Source organism: Peromyscus californicus, unplaced genomic scaffold, assembly GCF_007827085.1.
Source record: "Peromyscus californicus insignis strain IS unplaced genomic scaffold, ASM782708v3 Scaffold_14__1_contigs__length_90479793_seg_2, whole genome shotgun sequence".
NCBI lineage: Eukaryota > Metazoa > Chordata > Mammalia > Rodentia > Cricetidae > Peromyscus > Peromyscus californicus.
The window spans coordinates 64,823,742-64,841,131 of NW_026294436.1; positions in this window are offsets into that span (position 1 = coordinate 64,823,742).

The following is a 17,390-nucleotide window of genomic DNA, read 5'->3' on the forward strand; positions in this document are numbered from 1 at the left end:
AAAGTAAACTGCCTGGTGCCAGACTCTAGAAGTTTGAACCAGTCTGCTAACCAAGTCGTGCTGAACTAGATTTCCTCCTTGCCTTTCACAGATAGTTCCTCTGACAGCTGTAGCATTTGCAGGGACCCCCACAAAATATGAACCAAGTTATTTTTGTATAAAAAGAAGTTGGTTGTGTATGTATTCATAACAGCAAAAGTGCTAACCTAAAGGTATATTAGAAAGCAAACGGTTATAAAAATTAATAATCATTGGTATGATAAACTATAATGCAGCCTTTGAAGTTACTTCTGTAGAATGTTTAATAACACAAGGGAATATTTGTAATGGGTTGCAGAAAGGGCTCAACGGGTAAAAGCATTTGCCATGCAAGTGTGAGGACCTGAGTTCAAATCCCAGAACCCGCATAAAGCTGAGCACAGTACATGTCTGTAATCCTAATGCTCCTAGGGTGACAGAAGGTGGAGAGAGGAGAGTCCCTGGAAGTACTTGGGCCTGTTAGCACACACACAATGAACAACTGAGACCCTGTCTCATGAGGTGGAAGGCAAGGGCCTACTACCAAGATTGTTCTCTGACCTCCATGTACACACCATGATATGTACCCACACTCGCACACAAGTATCAAATACAAACACATACAAAAAATGTTTATGAGATATCACCAACAGAAAAGGAAAACATTAAAAACAGAACTACTGTGTGATCCAAAGATCCCCCTACAGGGAATATATCTAAAGAAAATGAATCGGTGTACTCAAGCACTCTCTCACGTTCATCACAGCCTGTCCCCAACAGCCAAGAAATGGACACAGCCTAAGTGCCCATCAATGGATGAATGGATGCAGAAAATATGGGACATACATACAATGCAATGCCCTTTAAAAAAAACTCAATAAGAAGGAAATCTTGTCATTGGCTATAACATAGCTAAACCTGGGAGACATTGAGTTAAGTGTGCCAGGCACAGAAAGTCACAGATGATCTTGCCAATGTATGGAATCTAGACAGGTTAGATTTAGAGAGGCAGAAAGCAGAGGGGTAGTTAGCAGGGTCTGAGATGGGAGGCCAAAGGATCCAAAACCCCACAGGAGGAATTAGTACAACAGAGCTATTGTACAACATAGTGATAATACTTAAAAACAATGCATTCTTTAAAATGGCTAAGCATAGGACTGGAGATATAGCTCCAGCTATATCTGGAGATATATATTGGTAAAATGCTTGCCTGACATGCACAACATTCCTGGATGCAGTCCCTCAGTACTGCATAAAAATAGATGTGATGGTGCACACCTGTAATCCTAGCACTTAGCAGATGAAGGCAGAAAGATAAGAAATTCAAAGTCATCCTCAGCTACGTGGCAAGTTCAAGGCCAGTCATGACTACATGAAACCCTGTCTCAAAATACAATTTGCTGTGGGATGGTCTTTCTGTATGCTGTGAATATGTGTTGCTACCATTGGTTAATAAAGAAGCTGCTCTGGCCTATGGTAAGACAGGTTAGAGCCAGGTGGGAAATCCACACAGGGAGAAGAAAGGCGGAGTCAGGGGAGACACTGTGGGCCAAAGGGGGGGGCAAGATGTCACGGAACACAGGTAAAGCCATGAGACACGTGGCAATACACAGATGAATAGAAATGGGTTCATTTAAGATGAAAGAGCTAGTTAATAATAAGCCTGAGCCGTAGACCAGACAATTTGTAATTAATATAAGCCTCTGTGTGTTTATTTGGGACTGAGTGGCTGCAGGACACAGGAAAACGTCTGGCTACAACAAGTACAATTCAAATGCAGCCCTAGGCACAGCCTGTTGAGTCTTGCTACTGTCCAAGCACTGACTTAATCTCTGTAGATGACTTATGTTATATGATTCCCACAACCCTATGACATTACTATTGCCTCCACCAGTGGAGGAAATGGAGACTCAGAGAAGTTAGGCACCCTGCCCAAGACTGCACAGTTTACACATGGTAGAAGCAGGAACCACAACCTTGCCTGACCTTCAAAGCCTAGATTATCTTAGTCACCAGGCCTACACTAACAAGGACTGGTGATTTGCATGTATCGCTGGGGTGGCCAGACCTGACAGTGAATACCTAGAGGGGAGGGAGAAATCTGTGGGGCCTGGAATGACAGTGATGGAGAAAGAGCATGGACCAGACACTGGGCAATGGGGGACTTGGACCCTTACCTTGTGACTTTACTTTCTACTGGCCCTCAATGCAGCCAGCTCACTCACACTAGGCTTCTTTAAGGCTGTTTGGAGAAGTCTCTGAGGGGAAGCTAAAAGACTGCCTTAAGTAGCCGCAAAGCCTTGTTTTCCATTGCTGGAGATTCCCATGACTTGTTCTGATGCCAACATGAGGCCAGGTTATGGGTAAAACTTCACCTGTGCCCTCTCCTCCTCCCTTCACCCAAGCCTGGGTAAAAAGGCAAGCAGAATGCCTGCACCCCCTCTACCCCCCCCCCCCGCCCCACTTCACTGCCCCGATGTGTTAATGCAATGGTTCTCCACCTAATGCTCCTAATGCTGCGACCCTTGCATCCAGTTCCTCATGTCGTGGTGACCCCCACCCCCCCGCAACCATAAACTGATTTTCATTGCGTCTTCATAACTGTAATTTTGTTACTGTTACGAATCAAAATATAAATATCTGATATGCAGGATGTCTGATATGCCGCCCCTGTGAAAGGCTCATTCCACCCTCAAAGGGGTCGAAACCCACAGGTTGAGAACCACTGGTCAAGATTCTTTCTCGCTAAATCTGTTTGCTACCAACTTTCTGTAGCAAGACTGTAGATTCTTCTGCTCGGATGCGTCACCTCATCGTGTGGAAGCAGCCTGTCCATTCTAGTGCTGGAAGGGGAAGCAGGTTGCTGGTGGCCATGAGGTGAATAGAGTTCTTCCATTAGTACCCATGTTCCTGCCAGGATGTCCCGCGCTGTCGCAAGCCCCAGAGAAACAAAGCCAGCAGTCCTGGACCAAAGACTCTGAGACCACAATCCAACGTAAGCCTTTCCTCCTCTTAGGCTGTTGGTCTCAGGGACTGTCAGAGTGATGGGAAACCTGCTAGACGTCGTGGTAACTGTGCGCTATTAAACACAGCGTGGTTCAGGGTGCTCTTCCGGAAGACAATTCCCACAAGAAACAATACTTCCAGGTTAACGCTGAGACTGGAAAAGGGCTCTACGACCTGCTTTGTCACACTGAGCAAGGTGGCCAGGCTCTTGCCTGAGCCTGGACCAACCCTCAGATGCTTCCTTCAGGGATATGGGTGGAAACTCAGGCCTGAGTCTCCCACAGAGCAAGGACCTGAATTATGACTTTGTCCAGTACCTGGGCCAGATCCTGGAAGAGGCTGGAGGCTGGAGGGACTTAGCGAACCCCCGGGGTGAAGGCTTGTGGGGTTCACAGTAGGATCTGCTGCCCTCCTGTGGCACGCTGCTGTGAAGTCAGCAGAAAGGACACAGTCGTGAAGGACAGCTTGACTTCAAAGCCACCATGAGCACAGCAGCATTCTTAGGGACAGCAGCCCGCAAACACACTGGTCTCAGGACCTCTCACGTGGGTAGATGTTCCTAAAAACCCATTTTTGTGGGTTAATTCTATCCTAGTAGAAACCGAAAGTTGGAATTTTTAAAATGATATATTGATTCCTTTAAACTAATAAGCACCATGTTAACAGAAACAATAGTTTTATCAATGTAGTTTTGCAAAAAAAAAAAAAAAAGAATAGCATTTAGTTATACTTTTGCAATTTTTTAAAAATTCATTTTTATTACTTGTGATGTGCATACCACATGTATGTAAGTGCCCAAGGAGTCCAGAAGACAGTGTCAGCTCTCCAGAAGCTAGGGTTGGTTACAGGTGGTTGTGAGCTGCCATGTGGGTGCTGGGAACCAAACCCAGGTCCTCTGGAAGAGTAACACGTTTTTTTTTTTCTTCTTAATGTCATGTCTATGGGTGTTTGACCTGAACCTATGTCTGTGTACTAGGTGCATGCCTTGTGTCCAAAGAAAAAGGCATTAGACCCCCTAGAACTAGAGTGAGTGACAGATGGTTGTGAGCTGCCATGTGTGTGTGTGCTCGCGCCACGCGCATGCACCCTCAGAATCAAACCAGAGTCCTCTGGAAGAGCAGCTAGTGCTCCTAACTAGTGAGCTATCTTTCCAACCCCACTTTTGCAATTTTTCTAAAATTCTTTTTAACGTTTATTTATTGTGTGTGCACATGCATGTACATGCCGTGGCACATGGGTAAAGGCCAGAGAACCACTTATGTGAGTCAGTTCTCTACTTCCATTATTAGGAATCCCGGGATCACACTCAGGTCATCAGGCTTGGCAGTGAGTACCTTTACCCACGGAACCATGTCGATGGTCCAACAGAATAATTTTTAATAGAACAGAATAGACTTACAGAAGACAACTGTGTTCCTTCCAGCAGTCAACCCCTTATGATATCCGCATCACACAGCTTCTGGGAAACCTGTGTGTGCTGGTGAGAAGAAGGAGAATCCAATGTCCCATGACATTACTGACGTCATCTCGTCTCCCAGACCCCTTGGACCACACTTTGAAAGCCGTTGCTGTAGAGTTTGAGCTAGGTACTGAGCAGACTCAGGTTTTTCTATCAGGCCATCCGTTCCTCAGGCAGTGATAAGCCCGGAGCAGAGGGCCCCAGGCAGACCACTGAGGAGCAAGGCTCACCTGCAGCTGGGGAAATCCTACCATGTCTCAACCTCCCTTTCACCCGACTCACCCACCCACACGGAGGCGGGGCAGTACCCCCAGGTGGCCTGACTCCAGGAGGAATCAGCATGAAGAGTAGAGACTGCCAGTTGTTTTTCTTTAATGAACTTTGGACGTGGGACAGAAAGAACTGGGTAAGGGCCAGCATGGTGGCATATGCATATAATCCCAGCATTAGGAGGTAGAGACAAGAAGATCTGGAGATTTAAAGTCATCCTGGGCTATAACATTTGAGGTTAGCCTGGGCATATGACACCCTGTCAAAACTCTCCCCCTAGTCAACACTACCTCACCCCATCCCTCCAAAAAAAGAAAAGAACTAGATGAGATACTAGCTGACACAGAATTTCCCCAACAGGGACATGAGTTTGAACTCTGCAGACTGGTGCTGGGGGGAGGGGAGGGAGTAAGACATGGGCAGAATGAGATACAGTTCCAGGTCTTTAGCACGTCAGACCCATAGCACTCTTCCCCCTCACCAGGCTTCCATCTAACGGGTCAGTAGAACCTAAGGCAATAGAGGGACCCTGTCCATCCTATGTGAGACCCTGGGGACTACAGGCCCCGAGGACCTTGTCAGCCCTCCATCAGGGACTCGAGAACAGAAGTGACCACAGGGAGGCTGGAGGAGAAGATCCCCAGAGTCCTGTGAGTCTCCTGTAGGCCCAGCAAGTGGAGACCTCCATAGATCCATTTAATGGGCCCAGAAGCCAGAAGATCGGGGTGTGTGTGTGTGTGTGTGTGTGTGTGTGTGTGTGTGTGTGTGTGTGTGTGTGTAGCAGGGATAAAGGTCCTACAGTCAGATAAAAGGGACATTGTTTGGATCCTGAGATCAGAGATTATCTTGGTCACCACTAAAGTAGACAGACAATAAACAATTTAGAAAGGATCTCAAAAAAAAAAAAAATACTGTTGGCAGTAGCGTTGAAAAAAATAAACTACTTAGGAATAAAAACCTAACCAAAAAGGGGAACGACTTGCATACTGAAAACCACAGAAGATTGCTAGGAGAAATAAAAGAAGGCATGAATAAGTGAAAAGGCATCCTGAGGTCATGGATTAGAAGACTTAATAGTGTTAAAAGACCAAACCAGGCAAATCAGCCCACACAGGAATTCGGTTCACTCCCTGTCCTACTTAGAGCTGCTATTGTTGTGATGAAACACCATGACCAAAGCAGCTTGGGGAGGAAAGGGTTGATTTGGCTTACACTTCCATAGCACTGTTCATCACCCAAGAAAGTCAGGACAGGAACTCAACAGGGCAGGAACCTGGAGGCAGGAGCTGATGGAGAGGCCATGGAGGAGTGCTGCTTACTGGCTTGCTCAGCCTGCTTTCTTATAGAACTCAAGACCACCTGCCCAGGGGTGATCCCACCATGAGCTGGGCCCTTCCCCATCAATCACTAATTAAGAAAATGCCTTACAGCTGGATCTTATGGAGGCATTTTCTCAATTGAGGTTCCCTCCTTTCAGATAATTCCAGTTTGTGCCAAGTTGACAAAAGACTAGCCAGCACTTATAATCAAATAATTTCCCACAAGAGAGCCTCATCCTCTCAATGAAGAAAGACAACTTCTTTAATGAATGATGATAAGAAAATGGATTTTTCATTTGCTAAAGAGTGCAGTGGCATTCTCACTTTTACTCCATATAAAAAGTTAACTCTAAATGGATTAAAGATCCAAATATAAGATTCCAAACCATAAAAGCCCTAGGAGAAAACTCCGTGACATTGGACTTGGTGGTGATTTCCCAGGGGTAACACTGAAGTCACAGGAAACAAAAGAAAAATAGGCAGACGTAAGCTCATCACATCTTAGCTACTTCTGTTGGGGCGGCGGGGGGACAGTCCACAAGCAAAAGGTCAGTCTGTGGAATGGAAAAAAATACTTGCAAATCATGTGTCTGTACCTCACACATATAAAGAACATTTACAACTCAACAACAAACTAGTCTGGTTAAAAAATGAGCCCAGGGAAGGGGCCCAGCAAAAATGGTGTAACAGAGCTCTTCAGTGGCCTGCCTCTTCATCAACTATCCACACACAAAAATAGCTTTCCAGTGCTAAGAAAACCAGCTGTCAAAAGCCCGCGGCCGTGAATTCACTCTGCATTTTGGTCTGAAGCCTGCCATAGAGTTTGTGGGGATATGATAGGTGAAAGACATCCTGCTTGACCTTGGAGAGGTGTCCTCTGGAAAATGCACTGTCATGGTGACCCCAAAAGTTGACCAAGGGCTTGTAATTCTTTTTAAAGATTTATTTTGGCCAGATGGTGGTGGCATATGCCTTTAATTCCAGTACTCAGGAGGCAGAGCAAGATCCAGGACGGGCACCAAAACTACACAGAGAAACTCTGTCTTGAAAAACCACAAAAAAAAAAAAAAAAATTGTGTGTCTGTGTGTGTGCCCACACTTGCAGGTGCCCATAGAGTGGTGGTGTCCGGTCCCCGGAGTTGCAGGCAGCTGGCTGGATGTGGGTGCTGGGAACCAAGCTCTGGTCCTGTGCAAGTGTCCTCGACCGCTGAACCAACACTTTCGGTTCTTGTCATCATCAGGACAAGATAAAGATCCACGTATCCCTTGTGGCCCTGCAATGAATAGAAATGGGAGCACGGGGAAGCACACTCAAGAGGAAGCCTGCTGCCCGCCGAGGAGTTTAGAAACACAAAGGCCTCTCCTCACAGCCTTCTTTCATCCCGAGCTGTGATCTGTGCAGTGTGACTGTTTTCACTGACACACACCAGAATTTTCTTGGCTAGAAGGAAAGCTGCAGGGAAGCTATCAGAATTTCGAGTTGCCCACACAGCTAGATCTCCAGCACTTTCCCTGCTCTCCCCGATTCTCTCCCAGGGATGCACAACAGAGCTGTTTCAGAAAAAGTAAGTGAACATCAAGAATCCTTGGAAATTAACAACACTTAGGACTGTACCAATTGGGTCCCAGTGAAAGAAATACAACAGGGGACCAGTGACTCAGTGGGTAAGGCCTGACCTAAGTTCAACCCCCAGGACCCACAGTGGAAGGAGAAAACCAACTCCTGAAAGCAGGGTTTCCTCTGAGCTCCACACGTGCGCTGTGGCATGTGCCTGGGCCCACCACCTACATACATTAAAGGTAAGAAGACATCTTTAAACCGCAACAAGAGAAGCACAATGACCAGCAGGCACAGGACCAGAAGCGGATGCCCACCATGAATGACGTGTGTCAGGGTGAGATGGAGACACTGGCATCTGGAGTCCTGCCCCTGTCAGACACCAAGAGGGCACAGCCAACATGGAAGATCCCAAGGGCCATGTGGGATAGGAGCTTCATGCAGATACCACAGGGCACGGGATCCAAAGACATATTGACCATATCCTTACTACCCTGCTCCACACGGTGACCAGTGACATGAATTTAGCGATGACCTTGTCCCCAAGGACACAGCTATAGAAACATTTCTGACTGTGGCGCTGCATGACAATGAAGAATCTCACAGCCCGGAGTTATGTGGCCTGGCACTTTCTGCATCAGAGTGTGGCAACTTGGAAAGCGATTGTGTCGTGCCTTTCTCAACAGGAAAGCCATGTGAGGGGCAAAGGGACTAGCCCAGGCTGAGCTGCCTTTATCCCTGTTCACCGTGATACAGGACTTTAATCTGAAACCTCTGGCTGATCCAGAGGCCAATGACACCCCCTCAGCTGCCAACTCGCTGGCCATGGGCCACACCCTGTAACAGCTCCTCTTCTTTGCCATCTGAAGGCAGCTGGGCCACACAGCACCCGCCGCACCGCAGTCTCTAACTCCCTCTTCTGGAACACCTCCTTCCCCGTGATGGAGGTGAGGTTCTCTAACCCTCTCCCCTCGCTCAGGGCTCCACTACCTCAAGACCCAGGGAGCAGCTCTGTTTGTGCTGAAGCATTTCCGGGGGCACATTTCTGTTCCCTGTGCTATGTAACACCCAACTGTTCGTGTAGTGCTAGAGCATGCCCAGTGCTGGGTGAATTCTTAAGACATCCCAGCAAAACATCAAGGTGATTAGAATAGGACCATTCAGAGTGGCAGGCCCTGAATAAAAAGCATTATTAACTGCTGGGGAGGGAAGGACAAAGGACTTGAGTAGATATTTCTCTGAAGAAGACGCAAACAGCCTAAAAGCCTATAAAAAAGATGTTCAAATCCAAAACAGTCAAAGTGACCATGAGATACCTCATACCTATCAGGATGGCCACTGCCAACCAAACAGGCTAGCAAGTGTTGGCCGGGATGTAGAGAAATCAGAAACCCCAGGAGCACAGGTGAGAGTCACTATGAGAAACAGCCCCTCAGAGAGTCAGGAGTTGGAATATTCTATGAGCAGCAGTCCCATTACTGGCTTTTGTTTGTTTGTTTGTTTGTTTGTTTTGGTTTTTTTTCGAGACAGGGTTTCTCTGTGTAGCTTTTGCGCCTTTCCTGGAACTCACTCTGTAGACCAGGTTGGCCTCGAACTCACAGAGATCCGCCTGGCTCTGCCTCCCGAGTGCTGGGATTAAAGGCGTGTGCCACCACTGCCCGGCGAAGCAATGCCATTGCTAGGGGTGGGGGCATATTGTTGACAAAGGGCCATCAAACAGATCTGTGGGCACCTGTGTTCATGACGGAACCACTCAGGATAAGGCTGGCCGTAAGGCTCAGCAGGCAGAAGAGGCGGTTGCAGCACACAAGGTAGAGGAAGAGAACTGGCTTCCAGGGGTTGTCCTGCGATTGCCATGCACGCACCACGGCGTGTGCGGTCTCCTCCATACAGTAAGTGATGGAAAAAACGTAAAACACAACAACTCACAAGGTGGACGCAACCCAAATGTCCACCAGTAAAGATAAAGAACAAGCGTGTGCACCCAGTGGACTACTACTCAGCCTTTTACAAGGGGCAAAAAGCTCTTTACACCCTGCCACAGAGACAGGCCCCTGAGGACGCTGTGCCAATTTAAATAAGCCAGACACAGAGTGACAGACACCGCATGAACCGGCTCCTAGGAAGGATCTAGAGCAATCGAAACCATAGAAACAACTGACAAGTTAGTAGGTGCAGGAGCCTGGGGGTTGGGGTGGCAGGGGTGAGGGTGGGGGGTTGTTTAATGAGTACAGAGTTTCAGTTTTGCAAGATGGGAAAGTTTCGGAGCTCTCTGTTTCACAACACAAACGCAACCGGCGCTGCTGAACTGTACGCTTCAAACCGGTGAAGATGATACTTTTTATGGTTTGTGTTCACACACACACACACACACACACACACACACACACACACACACACACTGAATCCCACATGTACCCATTAGATTCCATCCCTCAGTGTTGCTGTCACATGGGCCATAGGGACAAAGAAAAAGGTGACCCACAGGAATTTATCAGGAATTAGTTGAGAGTCTATTTTTCATCTCTAGACACCATGGTACTTAAGTTATAGAAAAATGAAGGAAGTTACTAGAGCAAACAGTTAGCCATCCTCCTTTCCAGCATTTCTTCCTCACTAACGGGACTCTGCTTTGTATATTGGTGTCCACCCCTCCCCCATGAGTTGGTCTAGGCCAGCCATGACAATTCATGTCCATTATTAGCCCTGGTTGGTTTAGGCATGGGACATGATACAGTTCTGACCAATGAGGTTCAAGGGGCTGGGGGAACTGCCTGGGAGTTTCTAAGAATAGTTTTTATTGACCTTAAAGAGTGACTTATCTCATTTTCCATTGCTACAACAAAATACCCAAGACCTGGCAATTTATGAAGAACAGAAGTCTGTCTGGCCCATGGTTCTTGAGTCCAGAAAATCCAAGAGAATGGTGCCTGCATTTTTTAGCATCTGGTAAGGGCTTTCTTGCTGCTTCATAACAGGGTGGGAAGCTTTCCCTATAGAAGACACAGTGGGTGTCAATCAAGCTGGTCTTCTTCCTTTTCTTCGCAGGTAGCTGCAGCCTCCTGGTTGTTCCTTGTTTCCACTCACGGATACCTGGTGTTGAGCCATCCTGTGGTGTAGCTGGCTGGGGTCCCCTCACGTACTCCAACCTGAGCATAGCACGCATGCGCCCAAGTAGCTCTCCTTTTGTTTCTGGAAATGGAAACATCTTTCAGAGAAACAAAACCCAAGGCTGTGAGACCCAGGCTCTGTCTCCATGTTGCCTACGACACACCAGGTAGACGGCAAGCAAGTTCCTGTGTAGATGGGCTTTTGACTTCAATTCAGAACTGATCTGCGCAGGTCCTGTTTGTGGACACTGCTCACGGAGTCCCTTAGCCGCACTACCCTGAGCACCTGCCCTTAACCCATGTGGGCCTGGGATGGTGAGATCTGATCGCCGGGACTGAAGAGCAGGCAGAGCCCTGCCAGTGTCCAGTGCCCACCTCATTCCCTTCCTATGTGCAGTATACCTGCCCATGTGTTATTCTCGGGAGCAGACTCTCGCTGCCGTTAGGAAATAGTTTGAGTAGTTCTGTCATAGCTTTTAAATCCACTGAAATACTATTTGGCTTATACTTGTACCCTTTTCCCCTCACTCTTTTTTTTTAAGTAGTCCTGGAGACTGAAGCCAGGACCTCTGACTAAGTTGCCCATACTGGTCTTGAACTTGTGATCCTCTTACCTCAACCTCCTCAGTAGCTGGGCATGGGCTCTTGAAACCTGTAGTTTGGGGACCTGCAATATGTCTTTATAAACATAAGAAACCAGAGCCCAGAGAGACACAGTGGACATCTGCCCGTGGCTACCAGTGGAATAGAAAGGAATCTGTGGGCACCACATTCCCATGATTTCTTATTGTTTTAGGGACTGGTGACTGGAGACCAATCCCTGTGTCCACCTTCCTGTCTTTAGGAAGATATATCTTCTTCAGTTACTGAGATGGGAAACAACAGAGGCCCTGGTTAACCTGGCAAGTGTTTCCAGCAGCTGACTTGAACCAGGACTGGGTACACCAAGTTCCTGCTTGCCATGAAGAACTCTCAGAAGTGGGGGCTGGTGAGATCTCTCTGTGGTTAAGAGCACTGGCTGCTCTTGCAGAGGACTTGGGCTCAGTTCCCAGCACCCACATGGCAGCTGGTAAACATCTGTAACTCCTGTTCCAGGGGTTGAAAGACCTAACATGAGAGGAATGTCAGGAGAGAAAGCAGAGCATAAGTAGGAAAATCTTCTGAATTCCAAAGATGCAGACATCCAAACTGAGCAGACTGAGGAGTGCCGAGCACCATGGTTTGGCAGAACCACATCCTCACCAAGACTCCCATAAGCCCCCTGTTCATTCTCACCATTGCAGGTTGGATGATTTGATCCAAGGTTAGGAAAGTGTCCTAGTCAGGGTTACTATTGCTATGATGAAACAGCATGACCAAAACAGCCTGGAGAGGAAAGGGTTTACTGGCTTACAGTCCACATTGTGGTGTATCATTGAAAGAAGTCAGGGCAGGAACTCTTAACGGGGCAGGAACCTGAAGGCAGAAGCTGATGCAGAGACCATGGAGGAGTGCTGCTTACTGGCATGCTCCCCATGGCTTGCTCAGCCTGCTTTATTATAGAACCCAGGACCACCTGCCCAGGGATGGCACCACCCAGAATGGTCTGGGCCCTCCAACATCAATCACTAATCAAGAAAATGCCCTACAGCTGGGTCTTCTGGAGGCATTTTCTCAGTTGAGGTTCCCTTCTTTCAGATAACTCCGGCTTGTGTTAAGTTGAAACCAAACTAGACAACAAAGAGAGCTTGTCTTTCTTCTCTACTGAGGCCACAGCCGATGCTTCTCTAAGAATTATTCCGCAGAGCCATTCGGCTCCCATTGCCTGACCAGACCCTGTGTCAACAGAAGCCAAACAGGACTCCTATTTCTTAGTCAGTTGGGTTATAAACAGAAAGACAATTTGTCACGTGTGTGGTTAGCTGCTGTCACAAGGTCGTCTAAATGGCTCTATGACTTCTAACCAAATGAAGGTCGGATCTGCTACCAGGAGTGGGGATGCTGGAGATAAACCTCAGAGGGAACAAGTGTCTATGATGCCCTGTCTGCTGGGATGCATGAGAAGTTCCTCATTTAGGAGACAAAGTTCATGTTCATGAGGTTACACCAAAATCCTGCCCAACACCTTTCCTTCGTTTCTCTCCTGTCTACCCAAGCTGATGCTTTTTATCACGGCTTTTTTTTTTTTTTTTTTTTTAATAAAGCTGCTTGCTAAGAAGATTGTGGACAAGCTGCTAAGACAAGCACTTTGGGGTAGTGAACCCGAGGGGAGTATATCTAGGATGTTGGAGGAAGGAGGAGAAGGGAGATGGAGATACTGAGGTAGAATGGCGATGGGGTGAGCAGGGACATCTGACATAGAAACACATTTGGAAATTAGATCAAGGTTGCATTTGACTTTATGTCCTAGAAACACTGCAATGGTTCAGTCAGAGAAAGGTTTGTGTTTTTATAGTGCCTCCCGAGTGCTGGGATTAAAGGCGTGCACCATCACCGCCCGGCTATAGTGTAACAAGGCCGTAGGAAGCTGGGACAGCTGCTCAAGGAAGTCATCAAGTCCCCAGCCTCCTTGGAATTCCCTTCTCTGCTGTGTACACTTTGCTGGTGGCACTTATCTTCACGGTCTCGAAGAGGCTGTGACATCTCACAACATCACGTTTGTGTCCCACACAGGAAGAAAATAAGAAGGCCTAAGGCAGATCACCATCATCAAGAAAACCGCTTCAGCAGGCCTCAGCCCTGGACTTCTGCTTAGCCCTCAACGGCCAGAGCTGAGTCAGATGTCCACAGTGCGCAGGAGCTGAGACAGTAAATAACAAAGCAAGTGCTTTGGGCACATGAGGGTTCTGCTTGTGAGGGAGACTGGAAACTCGGGGAGGTAAGAAACAGGCAGAAGTCATGTGAATGGACAGGGTCACACTGGGTGACCAGAGTCAACAGAGATGAGAAAAAAAGCAGACCCCCCCCAAAAAACCCACATTTAGAGTAAAAGTAGAAAATAGTCAAAGAAAGAGTGGGGAGGGGGTTGACTGCTTAATAAAAACAGAAATGGATTTAGTAGGGTTTTGAGTCTATCCAAAAGGATGGCTTCGAGGCAGGAAGGATGCTACAGACGGATGCCTGTGAGTAAGTGCCAGTCTGGAAATGGCTTTTTCTTTTGATGGGGGAGAAAGATGATTAGAAAGCCCAGGGGTGGGAAGTGGGAGGGATGGGTGGCTGGGTGGTATGACAGTTGAGGGGTGATATGCAGGTACACCTGCCATTGTCCTACCCACAGTGGTGAGCAGGGACACAGGGGAGAGAGGACTGGGGCAGTGAGTCATGTTCTCATGGTGTGGGGCTCCACTCCAGGTCACCCTCTCATATGGTGGCCATGTGTGCTGATCCCTGTGTTCCATGCTGAGCCACAGGGAAGCTTTGCATCTTTTGGGGAGACTGGGCAGAGTTCTAGACTGACCGCCCTCTGCCTCAAGGTCCTGGGGCTGGGTACTCTCAGGGGTGCTATCTTCTCTTTGCTCCCCCCAACAAAGAGTTCTGTGGCTTCATTCACTTGGCAGACCCTGGTCTGGGAGAGCCAGTGCCATAGGACGGAGCAGAGAGTCCAGGAATCCATTGCCTGCCTATGGAAACTTGGCATATGTTGAGAGAGTTTCAAAACACACTGAACACCTGGGTACAGATCCAGACAACAACAGTTAGCTTCCTCCTAAACAACCATAAAAATCTCAGATGAATTAAAAATCGTATCATCAAAACAAAAACTTAACTTTTAGAAAACGCTTGAGGGTGCAGAAAGATTTAGTAAGATTCAAAGGCCCATAAACCACAAAGACAAAAGACACATTAATCAATGCACATTTTCAAACTAATTTGGCACAACTCCCCCCCCAGGGGGGGCGGTAGGAGGGCCAGTCATAGCCACACATAAGACATTTTGCAACACATTTATAGCCAGGCTTCAAGATGGACAAGAAAGTACAGGTAAGGGAGACAACTCAGTCCATAAAGACAGTTACCACCAAGCCTGATGGCGTGAGTTCAAAACCCTGGGACAGATTTAGTGCAAGGAAAGAACTAATTCATGCATATTGTCCTCCAGCTTCCAGATGCGTGCTATGTGTGCACACACATGTGCGTGTGCGCATACACACACACATACACACACACACGCACGTGCATAAAGTAAATGTTAGAAAAGAAATAAATGAAAGAGCATGCTGACATGGTTTTGTTCATCGGTCAGACATCACAGAACATACTTACTCAAACGGTGATGGCTGTGACATCACTAATAATGCAGTTTGTTATTGCCTGAAATGTCAACATGCTGTGGTGATTGTGAATGACGACAAAGCTAGCTAGCACGTCTCCAGCACGTCTCCAGAGTTGTGCATTTTTAGCGACATGGAGGCTGGTAAGTAAAAGACAAATGCAAAATGGGCAAAGGATGTGAACACAGAGCTAGCGGAAGACGAAAACTGCAGCCACAAGCGTGGATGCTCCATCACCCCGCAGTCACCAACCTAAAGGAGATGACACCCATCCCCTAGACCACAGGGAAAAAGTGTGCCACTACCAAGTGCTGGCAGAGCCAGGGAGGAGGGGGCTCCGAGACTACTCCTGGGAAGTACAAACAGTCACAAAGCACTAAGGGCAACAGGGGGCCTCCAGGACATCTCTGAATTCACAAAATGGGATGTGTTGTTCATTGCTGAAACACCGCAAAAGCCCAGACTGCCCATCAGCAGAGGCGGATACAGTGGAATCTCCCACCCTGAAGTAGCTATACAAAATCAAACATCAGAACCAGAGTTCACATACATGTCTCTGGAATACAATAGGGAAAAGTCATCAGGCTAGGAGTGTGGCTCAGGGGTACAGGGCTTGATTAGCATGAGACTACACATTCATCCCTACCATGCGCGCACCAGCCCGGAGTACAAACTGACTTCAGGCCTCTCTACAATCCATCATGGAAAGGGGCAGGCTGTGCAAGGCCCCGCCCCTCCCTGAGGAGTTACCAGCCAATCACAGTTGCTGGGGAGGAGTCACAGTCCTGTAGTCACCTGCAATTTGCCCTTACTGGGGCAAACAATCCCCCACCCATGCTCACGCTCCAGCCCTAATCAAATGCAGTGAGCCACAAAGAGCAAAACCAGACGTGAACATAAGAGAGTGACTTGGCCGGAAGAGGGTTCCCGTGGGAAGCGGAAGGGATTAGAGGAAAATGGAGGAGAAGATCAACGTATATCACGTATGAAATTGTCAAAGGATCTTTTAAAAAATGAATTGACCCGACTGGATGGTGGTGGCACATGCCTTTAATCTCTGTGAGTTTGAGGCCAGCCTGGTCTACAGAGCGAGATCCAGGACAGGCACCAAAACTACACAGAGAAACCCTGTCTCAAAAAAACAAAACATAAAAAATGAATTGACTCCAGGGTGGAGACAGGCAATAGGATTGATATATCTTTTTTTTTTTCTTTTTTTTTTTTTTTGGTTTTTCGAGACAGGGTTTCTCTGTGTAGCTTTGCGCCTCTCCTGGAACTCGCTTGGTAGCCCAGGCTGGCCTTGAACTCACAGAGATCCGCCTGGCTCTGCCTCCCAAGTGCTGGGATTAAAGGCGTGCGCCACCACCGCCCGGCTTGATATATCATTTTTTAAAATCACTTTAGAACCTTGCAGTTTTGTTTCTGAGACAAATAAGGAAGCTATTAGCTCACTGGCTCGTTGGGGGCAGGTGTGAGGTTTGCAGACCTGCTCACCCTCCCTTTTGGAATGTTGGAATCTATCCTGTTTTCTGTCTTTTCCAACCATGTCCTGGGTCCTCCCACTGTGAGACATGAGGTTGAATCGACTCAAGGAGCTTTCCTCTCTCTCCTGTCATTCTTCACAGACATGTTTTCCCAACCTTTACACCGAGTCTTACCACTGGGCCCTTCAAGGACCAAGCATGTCTCACTCCCTTGGTGTCAGCATGTTTACATGGTGGGGTGGTGGGGACACACCTCTACTGCCACTCTGACCTCCGAATGTGGCCTCGTCCCCAGCATCCCCTTGCTAGCTCTTTCAGAAACATCTCTTTAAGCTGCTAAGATGAAAACATTCATCCGATCTTCTCCTTGGATGCGCCTCTCCAGAACTACTCTGTGTAAGATAAACATTTCCATAACTGACAGATTTAGTGAACTTCTCGGTTTTTTCCCTCCAGCCCCTGGGCGCTTTTACCACCAGGGACTATCTCAGCATCCTCGGCTGCTCCCTGATCTCACAGGCTCTGTATCAGTCACCAGCCACATCCCAGCTTCCAACCACCTCCCACCCCAGCAGCACGTGGCCTCTGCTGGTCTTCTGGGGTGTCCTCTCTGTCTCAGCAAGTAGCTCGGCAGGGGTGAGGGGTGGGGGTGGGGGAAACTCCCATCAAACACCAAGACACACACACACAGTTCGCCGATCTCTCCTTACCCAGCAGTCCACAGTGTTCCCTCTGGAGCAAAGGACAGAGCTAGCACACACCTGGGTTTTCTCAGCAGCCCCAGCAGGACAGTAGCTTGCTCAGCAGCTTCTGTGGCCTCATATCCCCACCCAGAGGCACTTCTGAGATTCTGAAACCTGTGCCAGGCTGATGCAGAGGAAGGGCAAAGCTGGCCTGCCTTTCACCACAGACATGG